Source organism: Phacochoerus africanus, chromosome 1 (genome assembly GCF_016906955.1).
Source record: "Phacochoerus africanus isolate WHEZ1 chromosome 1, ROS_Pafr_v1, whole genome shotgun sequence".
NCBI classification, from domain to species: domain Eukaryota; kingdom Metazoa; phylum Chordata; class Mammalia; order Artiodactyla; family Suidae; genus Phacochoerus; species Phacochoerus africanus.
The window spans coordinates 285,296,746-285,314,579 of record NC_062544.1 but is presented as its reverse complement, the minus strand read 5'-3'; positions in this window follow the sequence as shown (position 1 = coordinate 285,314,579).

Sequence of the window (17,834 nt, the reverse complement as noted above, 5' to 3'; positions counted from 1 at the left end):
GGTCACTCCCTCTGGACCAGGAGCTCTTGCGCAGGCTTTCCCGTCTCCCCAAGGGCAAGAGCCTGCCCCCTAGTGGTTCACTCCTGGAAGTGATTCTAGGGAGCAGGTGGGGGCTGGGAGGGAGGCCACCCCCAGAAGGGATGGGATTAAGCTCTCCGTGTCTTGGCTCAGGGACCCCCTCCTGCTAGGGCCCGTCTGAGGACAGGCGGAGTGTGGGGGGGTTGCCTCTGAGAAGGAAGATACCGAGAAGGGAGTGCTGGTCCCGCTGGCCCTGCATCTCCTGTCACCACCTGCCAGGGCTTGGCCCCAGCGTTCTGAAGTCCTGTCATTTCAAGATTTATGCGTGTTGCAGAATGACTGTGCCGTCCACACGGAGGCGCCAGAGGAAGCTGGGCAGAGATCCCTGGTGTCACCAGGCAAAGGGCTGCCAGGCTGAGTCCCAGACAGGGCCAAGGGGACAGGTCGATCAGGAGGGTGGGAGGCGGCCCAAGTCCCTGACATGGAGGGGAAGGGGGTGCAGCTCCCCTCAGGCAGGGCCCAGAACAGGGACCACCGCCCCGGGTGCAGGGCTGTGACCGCAAGACGAGGAAAGGATTGAAGAAGAGCCTTGTTTTCGTTAAGGACCCGGGGGGCAGGCTGACAGCCAGGAACTAGTCAACATCCGGAAGAGCTTGCGGGAAGGATGTGAAGCCTGTCCCGAGCCTACGGCCCGAACCCACAGCCACCGGGAGACCAGCCTCCAAGAACCCAGGCTGAGGACCAGGCCCTTCCTGGCCAACCCTCCTGCTCCATCCTCCCCAGGCCTTGGCCAGGGCTGACCTTCAGTTCTCAGTCCAAGACTTTTTAAATCTATTTATTTATTTATTGGCCGTACCCGTGGCATACAGAAGTTCCTGGGTCAGGGATCGAACCTGAGCCATAGCAGTGACGAGGCCGGATCCTTAACCCACGAGGCCACCAGGGAAGTCCTGTTTCAGAGACTTTGAAGTTGGACTGACAGTGATCAAATTTACAGAGAAAATAAAAACTGGAAAAATATCAAATAGATCATGGGCAAAGCTAAAGGGAAAGAAAAAGATGACTTGACGGGGGCAGGAAAAATCAAGGAGTCTGCAGAAGCAGAGCTGGGAGGGAACGAGAAGGAAGCAGGGGCTTGGCCGGCCTGCTGGCGCGCAGACATTCACCGGTCGAGGCAGGAGAGCGAATTCTGACTCCTCTTTAACCAGAAGTGTGAATACGCGAAATGAAAAATAAGAATCGCCTCCATGCGTGTTGTCACAGCATCACCCTCTAACCCCTGCCGGCCTCCCTGGGACTCCTGTCTCTCCTGGGACAGGAGAAGGCCGAGCTCCCCCTGTGACCCCATCAAAGCTGGGGGTCCTGGCGCTGCCTGTGTCAGCAAGTGCCCGCTCCCGGTCGCCCATTTTCCAAAACACTCAAAATGCACTGGTTCGCAGGTTTGCTTCTCTTTCTGCGCCTCTCGATGCGGTTCCCTTCTCATGAGGGACCTCAGCAAAGTAATCTGAACACAAAGCAGAACAGTGAAACACCCAAGACCCGATCTGGAGCCCTCGGGAAGCAAACCCATGAAACGGGGCCGCTGCTGAATTTCCCTCCCAGTCAAGAGGCAGCTGGGGATTCGCCTGTTACCGTCACATCTTGGGGTCAACTGGGGGATGACCTCAGGCTGGCAGTAAAGGCGGAATTCAATACTTAGCTGCAGGCTCCTTGGGGAAATAACCCAAGTTTTCTGTGTTTTGTGTTTTTAAAAGACCAGAACTGGCAGTTTCTGTTGTGATGCAGAGGAAACGAATCCGGCGAGTATCCATGAGGATGCAGGTTGGATCCCTGGCCTCCCTCAGTGGGTTAGGGATCCAGCGTTGCTGTGAGCTGTGGTGTCAGTCGCAGACGCAGCTTGGATCGGGCGTTGCTGTGGCTGCGGTGTAGACCAGCAGCTGTGGCTCTGATTTGCCCCCTAGACTGGGAACTTGCATATGTCACAGGTGCAGCCCTAAAAAGCAAAAAAAAAATTAAAAAAAAAAAAGATCAGATCTGTTCTTCAAACAAACGGTCGTTATATTGGAGCTTATTAAATGCTGAAGGTATATCATTAATAGTAATTCAGGGAACCCTTCCCACGGGGGGCGGAAGCGAGGTCGTTTTTTCCCCGCAGTCTCTCAGGACAGAGCTTCAGAGCCGGAGGAGAGGCTGCCCAAGGTGTCGGCAAGGGCCCGATTCTCCGTGAGTCGTTTCCGATGCTGGGTGTCAGGGTGGCCCCGGAACCCGGCTGTCTCCATTTTCCTGGTGACCTTCATCCACCAGGGCCTGTGGGACCAAGATCTGTGTGGCATTTGCTACCAACGCTTTGCTGTGGCCGTTCAAGGCCCTGACTTGTGTTCTCACGCAGACCAAAGCCCATCTGTGTCCCCAGAGAGGGGACAGCCGTGGCACCTTGAAGCACGTCTCTATAGAGTCCACAGTTCTTTATAGGCCCGCAGTGGGGCCCGGGCTCCCCCGATGGGCGGGTCACGGCTCAGGCCCAGATGCTGCTCAGGGGCCCTTCACCGGGAAAGACACCCGTGCAAATTCCAAGCGTGGAGACGATTTCCGAAGGGACGGGCAGGGGACTGCGGAGGGAGGCCAACCAAGGACCGAACCCCAGCGGACCCAGCCAGGCCGGTGCCAGAAGGAGGCCTCCTGGGGGAACGACGTAGAAACCTCAAGGTTGCTGGGAGCAGAGGGTGCAGAGAGCATCTCAGCCCGACGCCTGGAGCGGGAAGAGAAACCAAAATCACCTCCTTTTCCGAACAGACCCCCTGTCTCGCCTGCAAGTGAGCCGTGTCCCCTGTGTTTGTGGCTGAGCTGTGGGCAACGTGGGCAAGGCTGTGGGAGATGTGGGGCCACATCTCCAGGCCCCCACGCAGGCACCTGTTTCCACCTCCTGCATCTGAAGTCGGGGAGAACCTAGAAGCTGAGGCCCCCCGCGGTGCCCCAGGCAAAGCCGGCAGCCCCCGGCCCCACCCTCCTCTGTCTCACCGCCCCGCCTCTGGAGCCCGGCCAGCTTTCTCCCGCGTCCCCAGTGGGAACCAGAGCACGGCTTTCCTTGAAATAAGAACACGCTCCCCGCCCTGAGGCTGCTCACAGGCTGCACAGCCTTGTTTCTTGGGCTTGGCTGCAGGTCCCTACTTCCTGGGTCGGCGTCCCTGCACCCCAGGGAGGACAGGGCAGCCAGGGCCCTCCATGTGGGTGTTAGAGAAAAGGAGCCCTGCCTCCAGGCAGATGCACGGCAGCACCAGTCACCCCTCAGCCCGATGTCCTTGTGCAGTGAGCAGCCTGGGCAACTGGATCGGGAATGGAGAGTAGTCACAAGAACCCACCAAGGGGTCTCACCTTCTTCTCTGTGCCATGAAAAGTGGCATGAAGAGGTGTCCAGTGCGGCAGCCCCTGCAGCCCCCAGGGGACTCAGAGAAGAAATGGGTGAGTCAGCAACAGAGGACCATCTGGACGCAGCAGAGGGAGCTTGGACTGGCTCCTTCACCCAGTTTTCAGGCTTAATCTCTCAGAGATTTAAAATGAGGAGTTCCCATCGTGGCACAGTGGTTAACGAACCCGACTAGGAACCATGAGGTTGCGGGTTCGATCCCTGGCCTCGCTCAGTGGGTTAAGAATCCGGCGTTGCCGTGAGCTGTGGTGTAGATTGCAGACGCGACTCGGATCCAGTGTTGCTGTGGCTCTGGCGTAGGCTGGCGGCTACAGCTACGATTCGACCCCTAGCCTGGGAACCTCCATATGCCACGAGAGCGGCCCAAGAAAATGGCAAAAAGACAAAAAAATAAAAATAAAATAAATGTGGCATGGATGCACAGTGGCCCCAGTCACCCCTTTTCAAAAGTGCTTATTATCTGTGCTATATCCAGAGGGTAGCCTCAAACTTCCCGTGGTGAGCAGTTAGGATGGCAGCATAACCCCCAGTCTTGACCCCAAGATCACACTTCCTTTAAGTGGAAGCTTTTCGAATCAGGGAAGGTGCTCTAGCATCCCAACTCAGGGGCAGTCGAGGAACTCGGGGCCGTAAAAGGCTCACTAAGGCGGCTTTGCTTTTGAGTCCCTGCTCAGGATGTTTCAAGAACCCTCATAAGGCAAGGATGCGGATACGGAGTCGCCTGTGGTGACGGGAAGGAACGAGAGGCCGGGCCACCGTCCACGTGGGGGGAGCAGCTGGGTGCTGTGGGCCCTTGTGCATGGTCAGCCTCACTGGACCTTGACTTTGGTTCTGTTTGAATATTCTGGAAGCTGCTCTTCACCCAAGGCCCTGCCAGACACAGAGGGGTCTCTCCTCCCGCCGCCCTGCCGTGCCTGCTGCCCAGTGGGCCTCCCAGAGGGAGACACAGGGGTCGTCCCTGTCTTGCACCAACAGGGATGCTTTACATTTTGGGCCAGCAACCACAGTTTCACTTGGAAGCTGGCTTGTTGATCTGCGTCACTTCCATTCATTCATTCCATCATCCAACAAGCACCTGCTGGACCCTCACCCTCTGACCTGTCTCCTGTTCCGTGCTGGGATCCTGCCACACTGCAGAGGATGGGGTGCCCAGCCCAGTGAGGGAAGGAGGCACAGAGGACCGGTGACCCCCTTCTGCCGTCACAGGAGAGGCTGAGGGCTGGGCGGAGCTGAGGCCACCATCGAGGGCCCCGGGTCTGGGCCGCTGACGGAACTCTGCTTTCCCACGTTGTCGTCCAGTTGGGAAGATGGCTCGTCCAGTCCCAGGGAGATGAGCATAGTAGCCCCATTTTACAGACGGGGGAACTGAGGCTCAGAGAGATGAAACAACTTGCCTAAAATCACAGGAGCCCAAATTTGAACCCAGGTGGTCTGGCCTGAGCCTGCGGTCCTAACCCCTGTGTGACACTTCCTTTTCAGGGGGTGACTTGGATCTGATCCTGGAAGGAGAAGCATTTGCAGGTGGAGAGGGGAGAGGTGCTGCAGGCAGAGGGCAGTGGGGGTGACACCGACCTTCGGGCTGATCCGGGGTCTGCAGAGCCCCTCGGGAGGCTCGCCGTGGCTGGGGAGGGGCCCAGAGGGATCCCCAGAAGGGACGGTTTGGCATGGCTTCCAGGCCGAGCAGATGCAGTCCTGCGGCCCTTCGTCATCCCAGAAAGACAACCCGGCCACAGAGGGTCGGACCAAGCCTGGGGGAGCAGATCCAGCCCCACCCTGGAGGGCTCGGCTGGAGAAGGACCCGGGCGCACCTGGGTTCAGGTGCAGACCGCAGCCCCCAACCCCACCTGGCTCTGGGGCTCGAGCTTCCAGCCTCTAATGTGAATGAAGGGATGTTTCTGGAAAACCTGCAGCGTCTTGCAAGAGAGACCTCGAAGGTCTGTAAGATGTGGTCTCAGTCCTGAAAGAACTCAGAGTCTAGCGGGGGCCGTACACAGGCACACACACGTTCACACACACACAGACACGCACACACAGAGAAATGACCCCGAAAACCCCTGCAACCGCCCAGCACAGCCCAGGAGGTGTGGCAGCGGAGGGCACACGGGCTCAGTCCAGGGCAGGCAGGGCAGGATGCAGCAGGCAGAAGAGAGGTCGAGGCCAGGCGGGGAGCACCACCCGAGGGCCCTAACGGGAGCACGAGTCAGGGGGGTGGGCAGTGGAGGGGGACCCAGCGTGTGCAAGGAGGGAACGGGGAAGGGGGCGGCTCAATGCCAGGACCTAATCCTGGGGCGATGGGAGCCATGGACAACACCCAGCCCTCTCACATGTGCCCCAGGCGCTAGGCATCCACGTGCCTGTTTTGCAAGGGGAGGCGAGCTAGAGAAAGGCCAGGTAAGGCGCCAAGGTCACCCAGCCTGGGAGGAGCGCAGGGGCTGGGGTAGGGCCAGCCCCAGGAGGTGGTTGGGAGGTGGGAGGGGTGGCACGGGGGAGAAAGTGGCACAGCCGCCAGAGGACCAGCTGGAGAGCCCTCGGGTGGGGCGGGAGGACAGAAGCAGGACGCTGCGTTTAGACTGAAAAGGATGGGACGTGGGTCCTGAGCCTTCGGACAGCGTCCGGTCAGGGCTGGAAAAATGAGGCGAGCGAGATGCTTCCGGTGTGTTTTCGAGAGAAGGTGGTGCCTCTAGGGCACAAAGAGACAAGGCAGGGATACTTGGGTCGTTGGATGCATTGAACGCTGTGTTTGCTGGTTGCCTTGCCAACAAAGTGCTCAGAAAGCACGAGCTCCGGGAGTGAAGGAGCGAAGGGGCGACTCTCCTCTCTGAGCCTCCTTCAACTGTGTGTAAGAGAAGCCTCGCGGGCCGTGCTCGGTTCCGATGTCCCCCTCCGATGCCATTCATCAGGGTTTTTCTTTAACAAAGGAAAATTTCACGTAACATGAAAGTCACCACTTTACAATGGACAATGTGGCGGCCTTGGGCGCATTCGCAAAGTTATGCAACCATCAGTCCAACTAATTTCAGAACTTTTGCTTTTTTTTTTGGCCATGCTCGTGGCATGTGGAAGTTCTCCAGCTAGGGCTTGAACCCTGGCCACAACAGCAACCCAAGCTGCGTGCAGTGACAACACTGGACACAATAAAACTCCTAATTTCAGAATATATTGATGGTTCCAAAGGGAAACTCGTCACCATTAGGGGGTCAGTCTCTCTTCCTCAACCCCCAGCCTCTGGCACCCACTGAAATCTGCTTCTGTGCATTTGCCTGTCCTGGGCACTTCATAGGAAGGCAACCACACTATAGGTGGCCTTGGGTGCCTGGCTTCTTTTACTCAGGGTAATGAGGCAGGGTTCTTCCACGCTGTAGCCTGTGTCACTACTTCATTCCTTTTCATGGCTGAATACTATTCCACTCGATGTGTGGAGCACGTTGTGCTTATGCCTCCATCTCTTGAGAAACACTTGAATCTCCCTTTTCGTTTCAGCAGACTCGGTCCTTGCCTTCTTGTGGCTGGTCCCAGAGCAACAGGATGGGGGCAAGTGGCCTCCCAGGCTCATCTGGCATCCTTGCTCCTGCCTGGCTCCCTCTTCCCGTGGTCTTCTCAAGACAGGGCTCATTAAATACAGTGGATGGACCAGTTCTGCCACTTGGCACCTGCACCGGGACAATTGCTTTAATGGTCTCCTTGGAAGGTCTCCCGCCACATCCAGGACTGGTCAGCCTAGCTCTCCCCTCCAATAAGGGATGTTCCTTTGTCACCAGCTCTCCGCTTCCTACCCCACACCACCCCCCAACCCCCATCGAAAGCATCTCCTGTTTTATCAGGTGCAACCTTATTTTTTTAAATTTTTTTCCATTGCAGTTGATTTATAGTGTTCTGTCAACTTCTGCTGTACAGCCAAGTGACCCAGTCACACATATATGTATATACATACTCTTTCTCTCATGCTATCATCCGTCAAGGAAGCATCTCCCGTTTATTCCCTGCCGCGTTCAGGGAGGGGGAGAAACCTGGGCGAGGAGATGGTATGCGGGCCTCCCTGGCCCAAACCTTCTGGACCTCAGGGCGGGTCACAGAGCAGATGGCCCCCCATCCGTCTGTCCCTCCCAGGGGCCTACTTCCACACGAAACACCTCTTCGGAGACAGAACTTCATGGAGACACGTCTTTTCCCTGTTCCTTCAACTTCACCTAACTTCGTAGGTCAACCTTTTTTTTTTTTTTTTTTTTGTCTTTTGTCTTTTTAGGGCCACACCTGCGGCATGTGGAGGTTCCCAGGCTAGGGGTCCAATCAGAGCTGCAGCCGCCAGCCTACATCACAGCCACAGCAATGTGGGATCCAAGCCCCGTCTGCCACCTACACCACAGCTCACGGCAACGCCGGATCCTTAACCCAGTGAGCGAGGCCAGGGATCGAACCGTGTCCTCATGGATGCTAGATAGATTTGTTTCTGCTGTGCCACGATGGGAACTCCGGGTTACTGCATTTGAACAGTGCTGCGCAAACGGTTCCACCAGGGGGAGCCGCCCAGTGAGGTGGGCACACTTTTTATTTGTCAGTGGAGGGCAGCTTTGATGCTATGTTTGGAACGAACACGGGAGGGGTTATTCTTGAAGCAAATAATGACAACCAGCCCTTGACAACAGCTTGGGCTAAAGACCCAAGGTCACGTCCAAGGGGACTGATGTGTCGGAAGTGAGGTTCCCTGCTAGGTAGGTTCCCTTCCCTGAGGCTGTTCTCAGTGAGCACAGCACCCAGGGACCCCTCCAGCCCTCCGGACTCAAGCGCCTCCCCCAACGGGGATAATCACTGCACAGCGCCGCCCGGGGGGGCTGAAATCTAAACGCGTCCTGTGCTCTGTTCTGGCTTTCAGTTCCCTTGAAGGTCTTCGGTCGTTTTCCCTCTTGGTTAGTCTCCACGTATTTGTACTGGCCAAGATTCTGGGTGGTTGCAGCTGCAGACTTTCCTCAAAGATTCTGTGCCTTGGACTCTGTGTTCCTTGAAACAGTTTAGCCGAGGGCCTTGCGGGTCATGAGGAGCCATGTGGCCCTGCAGAGGGGCTTCTGCAGGTGCCCTGGGCGATCCCAGGAGACGCCTCCCTTCATGAAATGTGGCACGGATTTCTGAGATCCCCAAGTTAACGCAAATGCAAACCATCTTTCTCGACATCATGTTTGACTCCTGGAACATTCTTTCTCTGGTTTTCCTTAGAAGGGATCTGTTCAGCATGTGTGCACAGGGGTCATTCCCAGATGCTCCTATTTATCTGCTCCCTGTGTCCTTAAATCCCCAGGTCCCTGGTGACAAAGACCGCCTAGCCTACCCTGCCCTGGCCTGGCCCAGAGCAGCTGGGCGCCTGCCCCGGAAATCACCCTGGCCTACTTCCTGCTCCTTCGTGGAAGCCGTGGACTGGGGCTGTTTTCCAGGCAAGCTCAGCTGTGCATTTGAAAGGCCGCTGGTGTCCCTCCCTGGGTGTTCTTCCACATGTGGGGCCAGGACGGTCCCATCCTGGTCTCTTGCCCCCGTCTTGCTGGACACAGAAGCATGGAGTTAAAACAATATATGTATGAAAAGGGGCTCAACATCGTTCATTATTAGAGAAATGAGAATCAAAACTCCAGCGAGGTACCACCCCACAGCAGTCAGAATGGCCATCATTAATAAGCCAACAGATAGCAAATGCTGCAGAGGGTGTGGAGAAAAGGGAACCCTCCTGCACTGTTGGTGGGCATGTAAGTTGGTGCAGCCACTATGGAGAACAGTATGGGTGTTTCTTATAAAACTAAAAATAGATCTAACACATGATAGCAGGATCCCACTCCTGGGCATCTATCCGGAAAAGACAAAAAGTCTAACTCAAAAAGACACATGCACCCCAGTGTTCATAACAACGCTGTTTACAATAGTCAAGACATGGAAGCCACCAGAACGCATCTATCGGCAGAGGAACGGATAAGAAAGATGTGGCGTACCCCCGCAATGGAATATTACTCAGTCATAAAAAAGAATGCAGGCGTTCCTGTCGCGGCACAGCGGAAACGAATCCGACTAGGAACCATGAGGACGTGGGTTTGATCCCTGGCCTCGCTCCGTGGGTTAAGGATCAAGCGTTGCTGCAAGCTGCGGTGTGGGTCACAGATGCAGCTAGATCGCCCGTTGATGCGGCTGTGGTGTAGGCTGGCGGCTACAGCTCTGATTAGACCCCTAGCCTGGGAACCTCCATATGCCATGGGTGTGGCCCTAAAAAGACAAAAGACCAAAAAAAAAAATATATATATGCAATAGTGCCATTTGCCGCAACATAGATGACCTAGACCTCTAATACTAAGTAAGTCAGAGAAACGAAGACAAATATCATATGATATCACTTATATGTGGAATTTAAAAAATAACACAAATGAACTTATTTGTAAAACAGAAATATACTCACAGACATAGAAAAGAAACTTTTGGTTACCAAAGGGGAGGGAGGAATACATTAGGAATTTGAAATTAATAGATAAATACCAGTATATGTAAAATATACAACAAGGACCTACTGCATAGCATAGGAAATTCTATTCAATAGCTTGTAAAAACCTGTAATGAAAAAGAATCTGAAAAAGAATATCTCTGTCTGTCTATCTGTCTGTCTATCTAGAACTGAATCACTGTGCTGTACCCCTCAAACTAACACAACCTTGTAAATCAACTATACTTCAATTTTAAAAAAGAAATATTGAAAAATATCAATATATATATAAATAATCAAGAACTGCAGGAGTTCCTGTTGTGGCTCAGTGGAAACGAATCTGACTAGCAGCCATGAGGACACGGGTTCAATCCCTGGCCTTGCTCCGTGGGTTAAGGCTGGTTGCCTCGAGCTGTGGTGTAGGTTGTAGATGCAGCTCAGATCCTGCATTGCTGTGGCTGTGGTGTAGGTCAGAGGCTGCAGCTCCAATTCGACCCCGAGCCTGGGAACCTCCATGTGCTGCAGGTGTGGCCCTAAAAAAACAAACCAACAAAAGTCCCTGAAGCCCCTAGAACACACTCAAGGCAGGGTTAGTGTGTTTGCACAGAAAGGGTGGGGCTGAAGGGGGACCTTTCTCTCCCACTGGGACCCTTCAGCTCCCTCTTCCTGTCGCCTGGGGAAGAGCCTGGAAGGCAAAGTTGCTCCCTCCCTAGTGTCCCTGCTTCATTTTTGTGGCCCCCCTTAGCTCAGGGAGGGTCAGGCCAATCGGACTGGATGTGGAGGGGAGGAGGGGTCGCACGGGGGTGTTCCCGGGCTCAGCGGGGCTCCCTGAGAGGAGCGGTCCCCGCTTCCAGAAGGTGACTCTGCCGGAAATGACACACCTGGAGACGCATGTGATGACCTCAGGTGTTCACAGGTGCAGCCACGCCTCTCACCGAGTGGCGTCGGGGGAGCACGACTCCATCAGAACTGGTGACAAGAGACAGTGCAATAAATTTGTGCGCAGAAGCTTTAGTTCCCCAGGGATGTTCCACGGGCGTCATGGGGGGGTCACGCAAGGGGCTCCTGGACTCCAAGGCCAGCTCCGCCGCCCTCAAGCCACCTTGTCCCCCTGAGTTACTGTAATCGTGGCAGCGTCTAGGCGGCCCCCGGGCGTTCACCTTGTCCTCTCTTAATCCCTACAGCAATTGTCTCCAGACCAGAAACGTGTTCCCTTTGTCTCCTCGGAGTGTTAGTGACACACGGGAACACGATTACCTCTTGTGATCAGCGCGTCAATGCTTTGAGGTCAATAGCTGCCCTTGGGTTGTTTTGAAAGCCCATTAATAGTAGTTTCCTATAACGCTCAAAGAGGTTAAATGTTCCTTCAGATATTTAGTTGATTCTATCTTTGTGCCCCAAGTCTCTTCCAAAAATAAATAAAATAAAAAACTACAATGGCCCCAAAGGAAAATTTGGGGCCAGAAAGAAGGCAAAATATCAATTATAGGGAATGTGACTTGACGGGGATGGGAGAAGTTTTCCAGGGTCCCTCGTGGGCCGGCTGAGCCGTGGCCGTCTCTCCAGCCTCCAGGGCTCGGGACCAGCCATGAGCCATGAACGCGCCCTTCCGCGGCCACGCCACCCCATGCATCAAGTCCAAGTTGTTCTGAAGTCCACACTGGGAATGGCTGGACCACTGGGACGCCAAGGGCAGATCCCAAGAAGCTGGGAGCGGGGCCGCTTTGTGCCCAGGAGTCTGTCCCCAGCAAGAAGGCCCCACAGAGGCCACCCCCAGTAGGAGCCTTTGAAACAGGCCACACAGCAAAGCCCCAACGAGGGGTGGGGGGGGGGGAGTCTGTCTTCGTGCCTTCCACTCTCTCTTCCTCAATATCCCCCCTCCCAAGGCTGCCCGCCCCCACCCTATGAACTTGACCTCCCTACGGCAGACACATCTATCCCTCCCCACGGTGTGACTTCAGGTGTCAGTGGACAGGCGCGAGTCGGCACTTTTTGAATTGCGGGAAACAGAGCATAGGCCGCCGCCTGCTCAGAAAGGCGCCTTCAGCACATACAGAAATAGAGGGTCACACATTTCCGTTCATGAAGTAGGTCCTGGCCTCGGGTCCAAGCAAGCTTGCCAAGTCGCCTTGCTCTTGGGCAGTCCCACGGGCTCAGCTGGGCCACCTGGCTGGGCCAGAGCTGTCATCCGGTCACATTCCTCCATCCACCCAGTGTGGGTGCAGAGTCACAGGGACTGTGTCATCAGGGTGGCCCAAGGTAGGCTCTTGGCAGGCTGGCCCACAGCAGGCTGCCAGGCCCTGCCTCTGACCCCGGCGGCTGCCTCCAAGCATCACCGCGTGACTCAGGCTCAGCAGTGGCCGTCGCCAGGGGGATGCAGGCGCATCCTGTTGACTGTTCACTCTTTGGGTGAGAGGTGGGCAGCCTGGAAGGCCCCGCAGGGGTGGGGGTGGGGGGATCGGACCCACCTCGGTGGGCACCTGCAGGACAGGACTGCTGGCTCACTGCCCAGCCATCTCCACGGCAGGCGCTGGGTCAAGACTTGTCTGTGTTGTCCCCAGAAAGGGCTTGGGACCCAGCAGAAGCTCCACCCAAGTCCCTCTTGTGTGAGTGAACCCTGAATGAACTTCCTTCCCCTCTGGGTTTGAATCTATGTCTCCTGGACTTCAGAACACAAATGGCAATTCATCTTCCTTAGGCAGACCTTTGCCTGAGCACATGAGAAATGGGACCCCTGGAGTTTCTGCTGTGGCCTGGTGGGTAAAGTATCCGACCGCAGCAGCAGCTCAGGTCACTGCAAGAGGTCCAGGTTCAATTCCTGGCCCGGTGCAGTGGTGTAACCACAGATGCAGTGCAGGTGGCATGGGACCCCTTCATTTCCAGGTTTTAACATTTTCCTATTTTTAGCAGAAGGTGTTTGCTTTATAAAAGCCCATGGTAAGAACATGGGCTTTGGGGCCGTCACCACCTGGGGGCCAACACTGGCTCTGCCATTTTCCTGCTGCGTGGCCTTGGGCAAGTGACTCAGCCTCTCTGAGTTGTTTGTTTTTTGTTTTGTTTTGTTTTGCTTTGCTTTTGCTTTTTAGGATGGCATCAGTGGCACATGGAAGTTCCCAGGCTAAGGGTGAATCAGAGCTGCAGCTGCTGGCTTCCACCACAGCCACAGCAAAGTGGGATCCGAGCCTCATCTGCGACCTACACCACAACTCACAGTAACCCTGGATCTTGGACCCACTGATCAAGGCCAGGGATGGAACCTGCATCCTCATGGATACTAGTCAGATTCGTTTCTGTTGCGCTGGGCCAGGAGCTCCCACTCAGCATCTCTGAACTCGGTTTCTTCACCTTTAACGGAGGCGGGGGGCACCACCCTTCATGGGCTGCCATGAAAATTAAGTGAGCCCCTGGAGCAGAGCAGCTCCTCGGGGTCGCTGGCGCACTTCTGTGCCTGCGCTGAGCGCCCGCAGCCACCCAGCCACGCAGCTGGTGCATGTGTGGGAAACCCGCCCCGGGGACACACAGCGACGGCTCGCAGGACAGACAGTAACTCCATCTGTATCACAGTCCCGCAGCCAGGGCGGCATGCGTGCGGTCTGATCTTCAGGCTCAGAAACCGTCTCACAGCCCTTGTGATGCTGCACTATGAACAGTGCCCACGGAAGGTGCCACCGAGCTGGGAAACTTCCCAGCAGGAGGACCCAGGCCCGAAACAGTGGCCCTGGTTCCCCCACCCCCACCTTCCCCCACACCCCCGAAGGCCCTGCAGGAAACCGTCCCCAGCCCCCAGCCTCCGACGGTGGAAATGACTAAGCCCTGTCCCAGCAGCCAAGGCCATCAGGTCAAATGTCCCCGCGGACCCCACGGCGGAGCCAAATCTTAAAAGCATTCTACTGAGAAGGAATTCTCGGAATGACTTCCGGCAAGTGCCCCGCGAGGAAGCTGCACGTTTGGACTCCCAGGTCGCCCAGCACAGCCCCGCGGGGGCCCAGACCCCGGTCCAAGGGGGAGGGGGACACCTGTTGATAGTTCAAGCCACCCCATCATCATGTGGAGGCAAATTGCTCTGGAGAGAGGGAGACGCGTCCCCACCAACAGAAACTCCCTGCAGCTCCCTCTTTCCTCTTCTAGAAATGTAAGGTCATTAATTGGAAACTTCATGAAACTTTTTAAAGTCTTTAAGTATATATCCCAATTTTTTGTTATTTTACAAAACCAGGAGAAGATCTTGATAACAAGACTATCTAGGATTCGTCAGCATACCTTTGCTTAAGGATATAAAATGTGTATGACACTAGACATGGCTTTTTTCTTTCGATGGCTGCACCTGCAGCATATGGACATTCCAGGCTAGACGTCGAATCGGAGCTGCTCGCCTGCGCCACAGCCATGGTAACACCGGATCCTTAACCCACCGAGGGAGGCCAGGGATTGAACCTGCATCCTCATGGATACTAGTTGGGTTCTTTACCTGCTGAGCCACAACGGGAACTCCCCAGACATTTATTAATTAAAAAAATGTAACGTCATCACAGAAACTTTGGGGCTTGGTGGAGGGAGACATTCAAACGCTTCCACAGAGGCACTGAATGGAGCACCCTATGCGCAGGCTCACAACCAGTTACTGCAGAATGTTCTGAAGAGGTATTTGGAAACATGGTTTCTGCTCTATCCTCCCTGTGGCCAGGGGACCCACCTGGTCCAAGGTTCAGGGTCACGCCTTCCAGAGGATTCCAGGCAGGTGGCTGCCTCTGGGTCCTGTAGGTGGGTGTGAAGACGGTGGCCTTGGGAACATTGCCAGCACGCTTGGGCCCTTCCCCTGCACCCAGGCCCCTAGACCCCCACCCCACCTGCTCACAGGAGCCTAACGTAAGGGCTTAGAGGATTCAAAACACAGTAGTTTCCTGTTAGGAGCTGTTACAGGAAGCAAACTGCTGCTATAGAGTGTGATGGACGCCAGCCCATCCAAAGGTTTGGTAGGCGACAATAAGAGTCCTTGGGCAGAGATGTAGTCTGGCTCCTTGGGTTTGATCCCAGGGAGACAGCAGTGAGTGATGGCTTGAATCGAGATTTTTTTTTTTTTTGTCTTGTATTTTTAGGGCTGCACCTGCAGCACATGGAGGTTCCCAGGCTAGGGGTCAAATCGGAGCTGTAGCCACCGGCCCACCCCACAGCCACAGCAACGGGGGATCCAAGCTGCATCTGCACCCTACACCACAGCTCATGGCAATGCCGGATCCCCAACCCACTGGGCAAGGCCAGGGATCGAACCTGCAACCTCGTGGTTCCTAGTCGGATTCACTTCCGCTGCGCCACAACAGGGAACTCCTGAATCGAGATCTTAATTCTCTGCTTAGGAATTGAACCTGGGCAGCCTGGGTGAAAACCAGGAATCCTGGCCATGAGACTGGCTAGAGGCCCAAAGCAGAATGGCCTGATTCGTGTTCCCTGTTGAAAGCAAGAATGTCTCCTTGGAGAGACAAAGACTGTGAAAACAGGTATAAAGTTTATTGCTATAAACACTACAACATGTGGGAGAGCACGCAGAGGAGTCGTTTATTTATCTAAAGCAGAAGCAAAGCAGAAATGCACACCCAAAGGAGGAGTGAGGGTGCGGGCGTCCCCCTGAAGCGAGCCAGAGAGCTGGACTTAAATCACTTAGATGGGACAGTTCTTCCGGGTCTTTGTTTTCCTTCGGCCAAGGATCCTGTTTTATTTCTCACACCTACTGGACCCAGGCCCCTCCCCAGTCTGCGTGTGCATCTTTTGGCCAAGATGGATTCCAGAGCAAAGGGTTCTGGGACGGTGTCAGGACTTCTTATGGCCTGACGCCCCCTCCCTCTTTGACCCTGAGGGGGTCTTTCTGTGCACGTGGAGTTGGGGAGGGCTCCTGGACGCAGGGGTGATTGAAGGGTCATCTTATCTTTTTATTCCAACAGAGCTCAGCTCCCATCATTAACTTTCTCCTCGACGTGTCAAGGAGAAACAAGGCCCAATTTACTCCGCCTAACAAGTCCCAGCTGGTTTCTTCTCCCCCCTCCTGCTTTTTAGGGCTGCACCTGCGGCATATGGAGGTTCCCAGGCTAGGGGTCGAATCGGAGCTGCAGCTGCCGGCCTCCACCACAGCCACAGCGACGCCAGATCTGCAACCCACTGAGCAAGACCGGGGATCGAACCCAAGTCTTCATGGTCACTAGTTGGGTTGTTTCTGCTGTGCCACAATGGGAACCCCCAAGCCCCAGCTGTTGTCAGCCCAGGGGCCCATCCATCTTCTACCTCAAGTTGAAGGGACACAGGATGGAGAAGACAGCACGCAGGGAACAGAGAACGTGCCATGTGCTGGGGAAAGGCTGCCATTCCTGGAGACAGACCGTGCAGTATCCTTCATACCCTGGATGGAAGGAACCTGGGGCGGGTGACGTGGAGCAGGGAGCAGAAGTAGGGGAGCCTGCTCCTTCCCAGAGGTTTACAAGGTGTTTTTCGTTGACCCTGCATGTCTTGGCCACCTGCATTTTCCTGTAAGCCCAAGGCATTCCTCATATTCCCTCAACTCGCTTCTACACAGAAGTAATTCGATATTTATATGTTTACCTTCCCTTTGAAAAAACTTAACAGCAGTATGATGAATTCCACAGCAGGGGTGGTTGTTAGTTTATCTAAAGCCTCTAAATGAGCCGGTGGGGTGAGCAGGCCTTGGGGACAAGGCTGAAGAGGAATGAAACTGGTTCCACCTGTCCCCGGGCGGGGGGTGGCTGCCTCCTTCCTGCTGCCCAGCCAGTGCGCATGTGCACACAGGCCCTCACGCTGGACCAGGGGAGCCCCAGAGGTCCAGGTATCCTGGCTCGGCTGCCAAGGGGGCCAAGCTGACTTGGGTTATTTACTGCATAGATCCGGCTACAGACCAGAGGAGAATTAGATCTTTCCCCCAAACAAGCTGAGGTTTCTGAGTGAAGGGGGAATTCCTCCCAACCCTTCACAGCCTGTAGGCTGGAGGGACAGGTAACTCTCAGGAAGGTGGCGGGGTCACTCTCTTTCCCTGCCTAGTAAGGGCTGAGTCTCCCCGGCCCCAGCCCAGCTGGGCAAACCAATGGATTGACCTCCCTGCCAGATTCCCGTGCTGTTCCCCATGAGGGCTCTGGGTCCACCCACCTCCCAATTCTTTCCTCCTTCTCAAAGAAAATCAGCCCTTGGGAGTAAACTCCCACTGCCCCCCCCCCCCACCCCCAGCATCAAACTGGTCCACCCTCCTCTCCTGGCCTCTAGCCTCTAAGCCAGAAACATCCTCTCCTGCAAGGAACGATTTTCTCCCCCAGCCAAGCCCTAGACCTACTTTAAACCCTTCTCGTGGACTCTTAGGACCACCTTCTAGCTGGTCACTGCCCGATCCCACTTCCCTCCAATCCAGCCTCCACTTGCTGCTGGGAGCGGGCTTTGGAAAATGCCGTCTTTTCGTTCTGTGCTCATGATGGATTGTTGCCTCTCCTTTTCTGTGGCACAGTCTACTGTCCATAATTTAGGTGCCCCAGGTGCAGACTCCACCCCCCACCTCCTGGCCATCCCCAACCCCACACCACCCCCTGCCACGCTAAGCCTCAGGATACTGACCCACACGCAGGCCCCAGGGCCTTTGCACATGCACAGACTTCTTCAATATGCCATTACCCCGATCTCCCCCCTTTCCAGCGTGGCACCTCTCCCTCAGCTTTAATCCTTGGTATCCAGGGCAGATCATCACAGCATCTGTGGTTCTCTGCTCTACTGCTCCCAGAGTTTTTTGCATAATAGGTGTCAATAAATGCCAGTAGGCTTGAGCCAGATCTAGATCCTAACCTCCATCTGCCAAACTGGTCTGTCTTCTCAGCAATCTCTCCTCTGAGCCGGTTCAAAAGCTTCTCTTTACCTAGTGCTGGGCAGGGGCCAAGGAGGAGCTGGGGAGGAATGACTGAG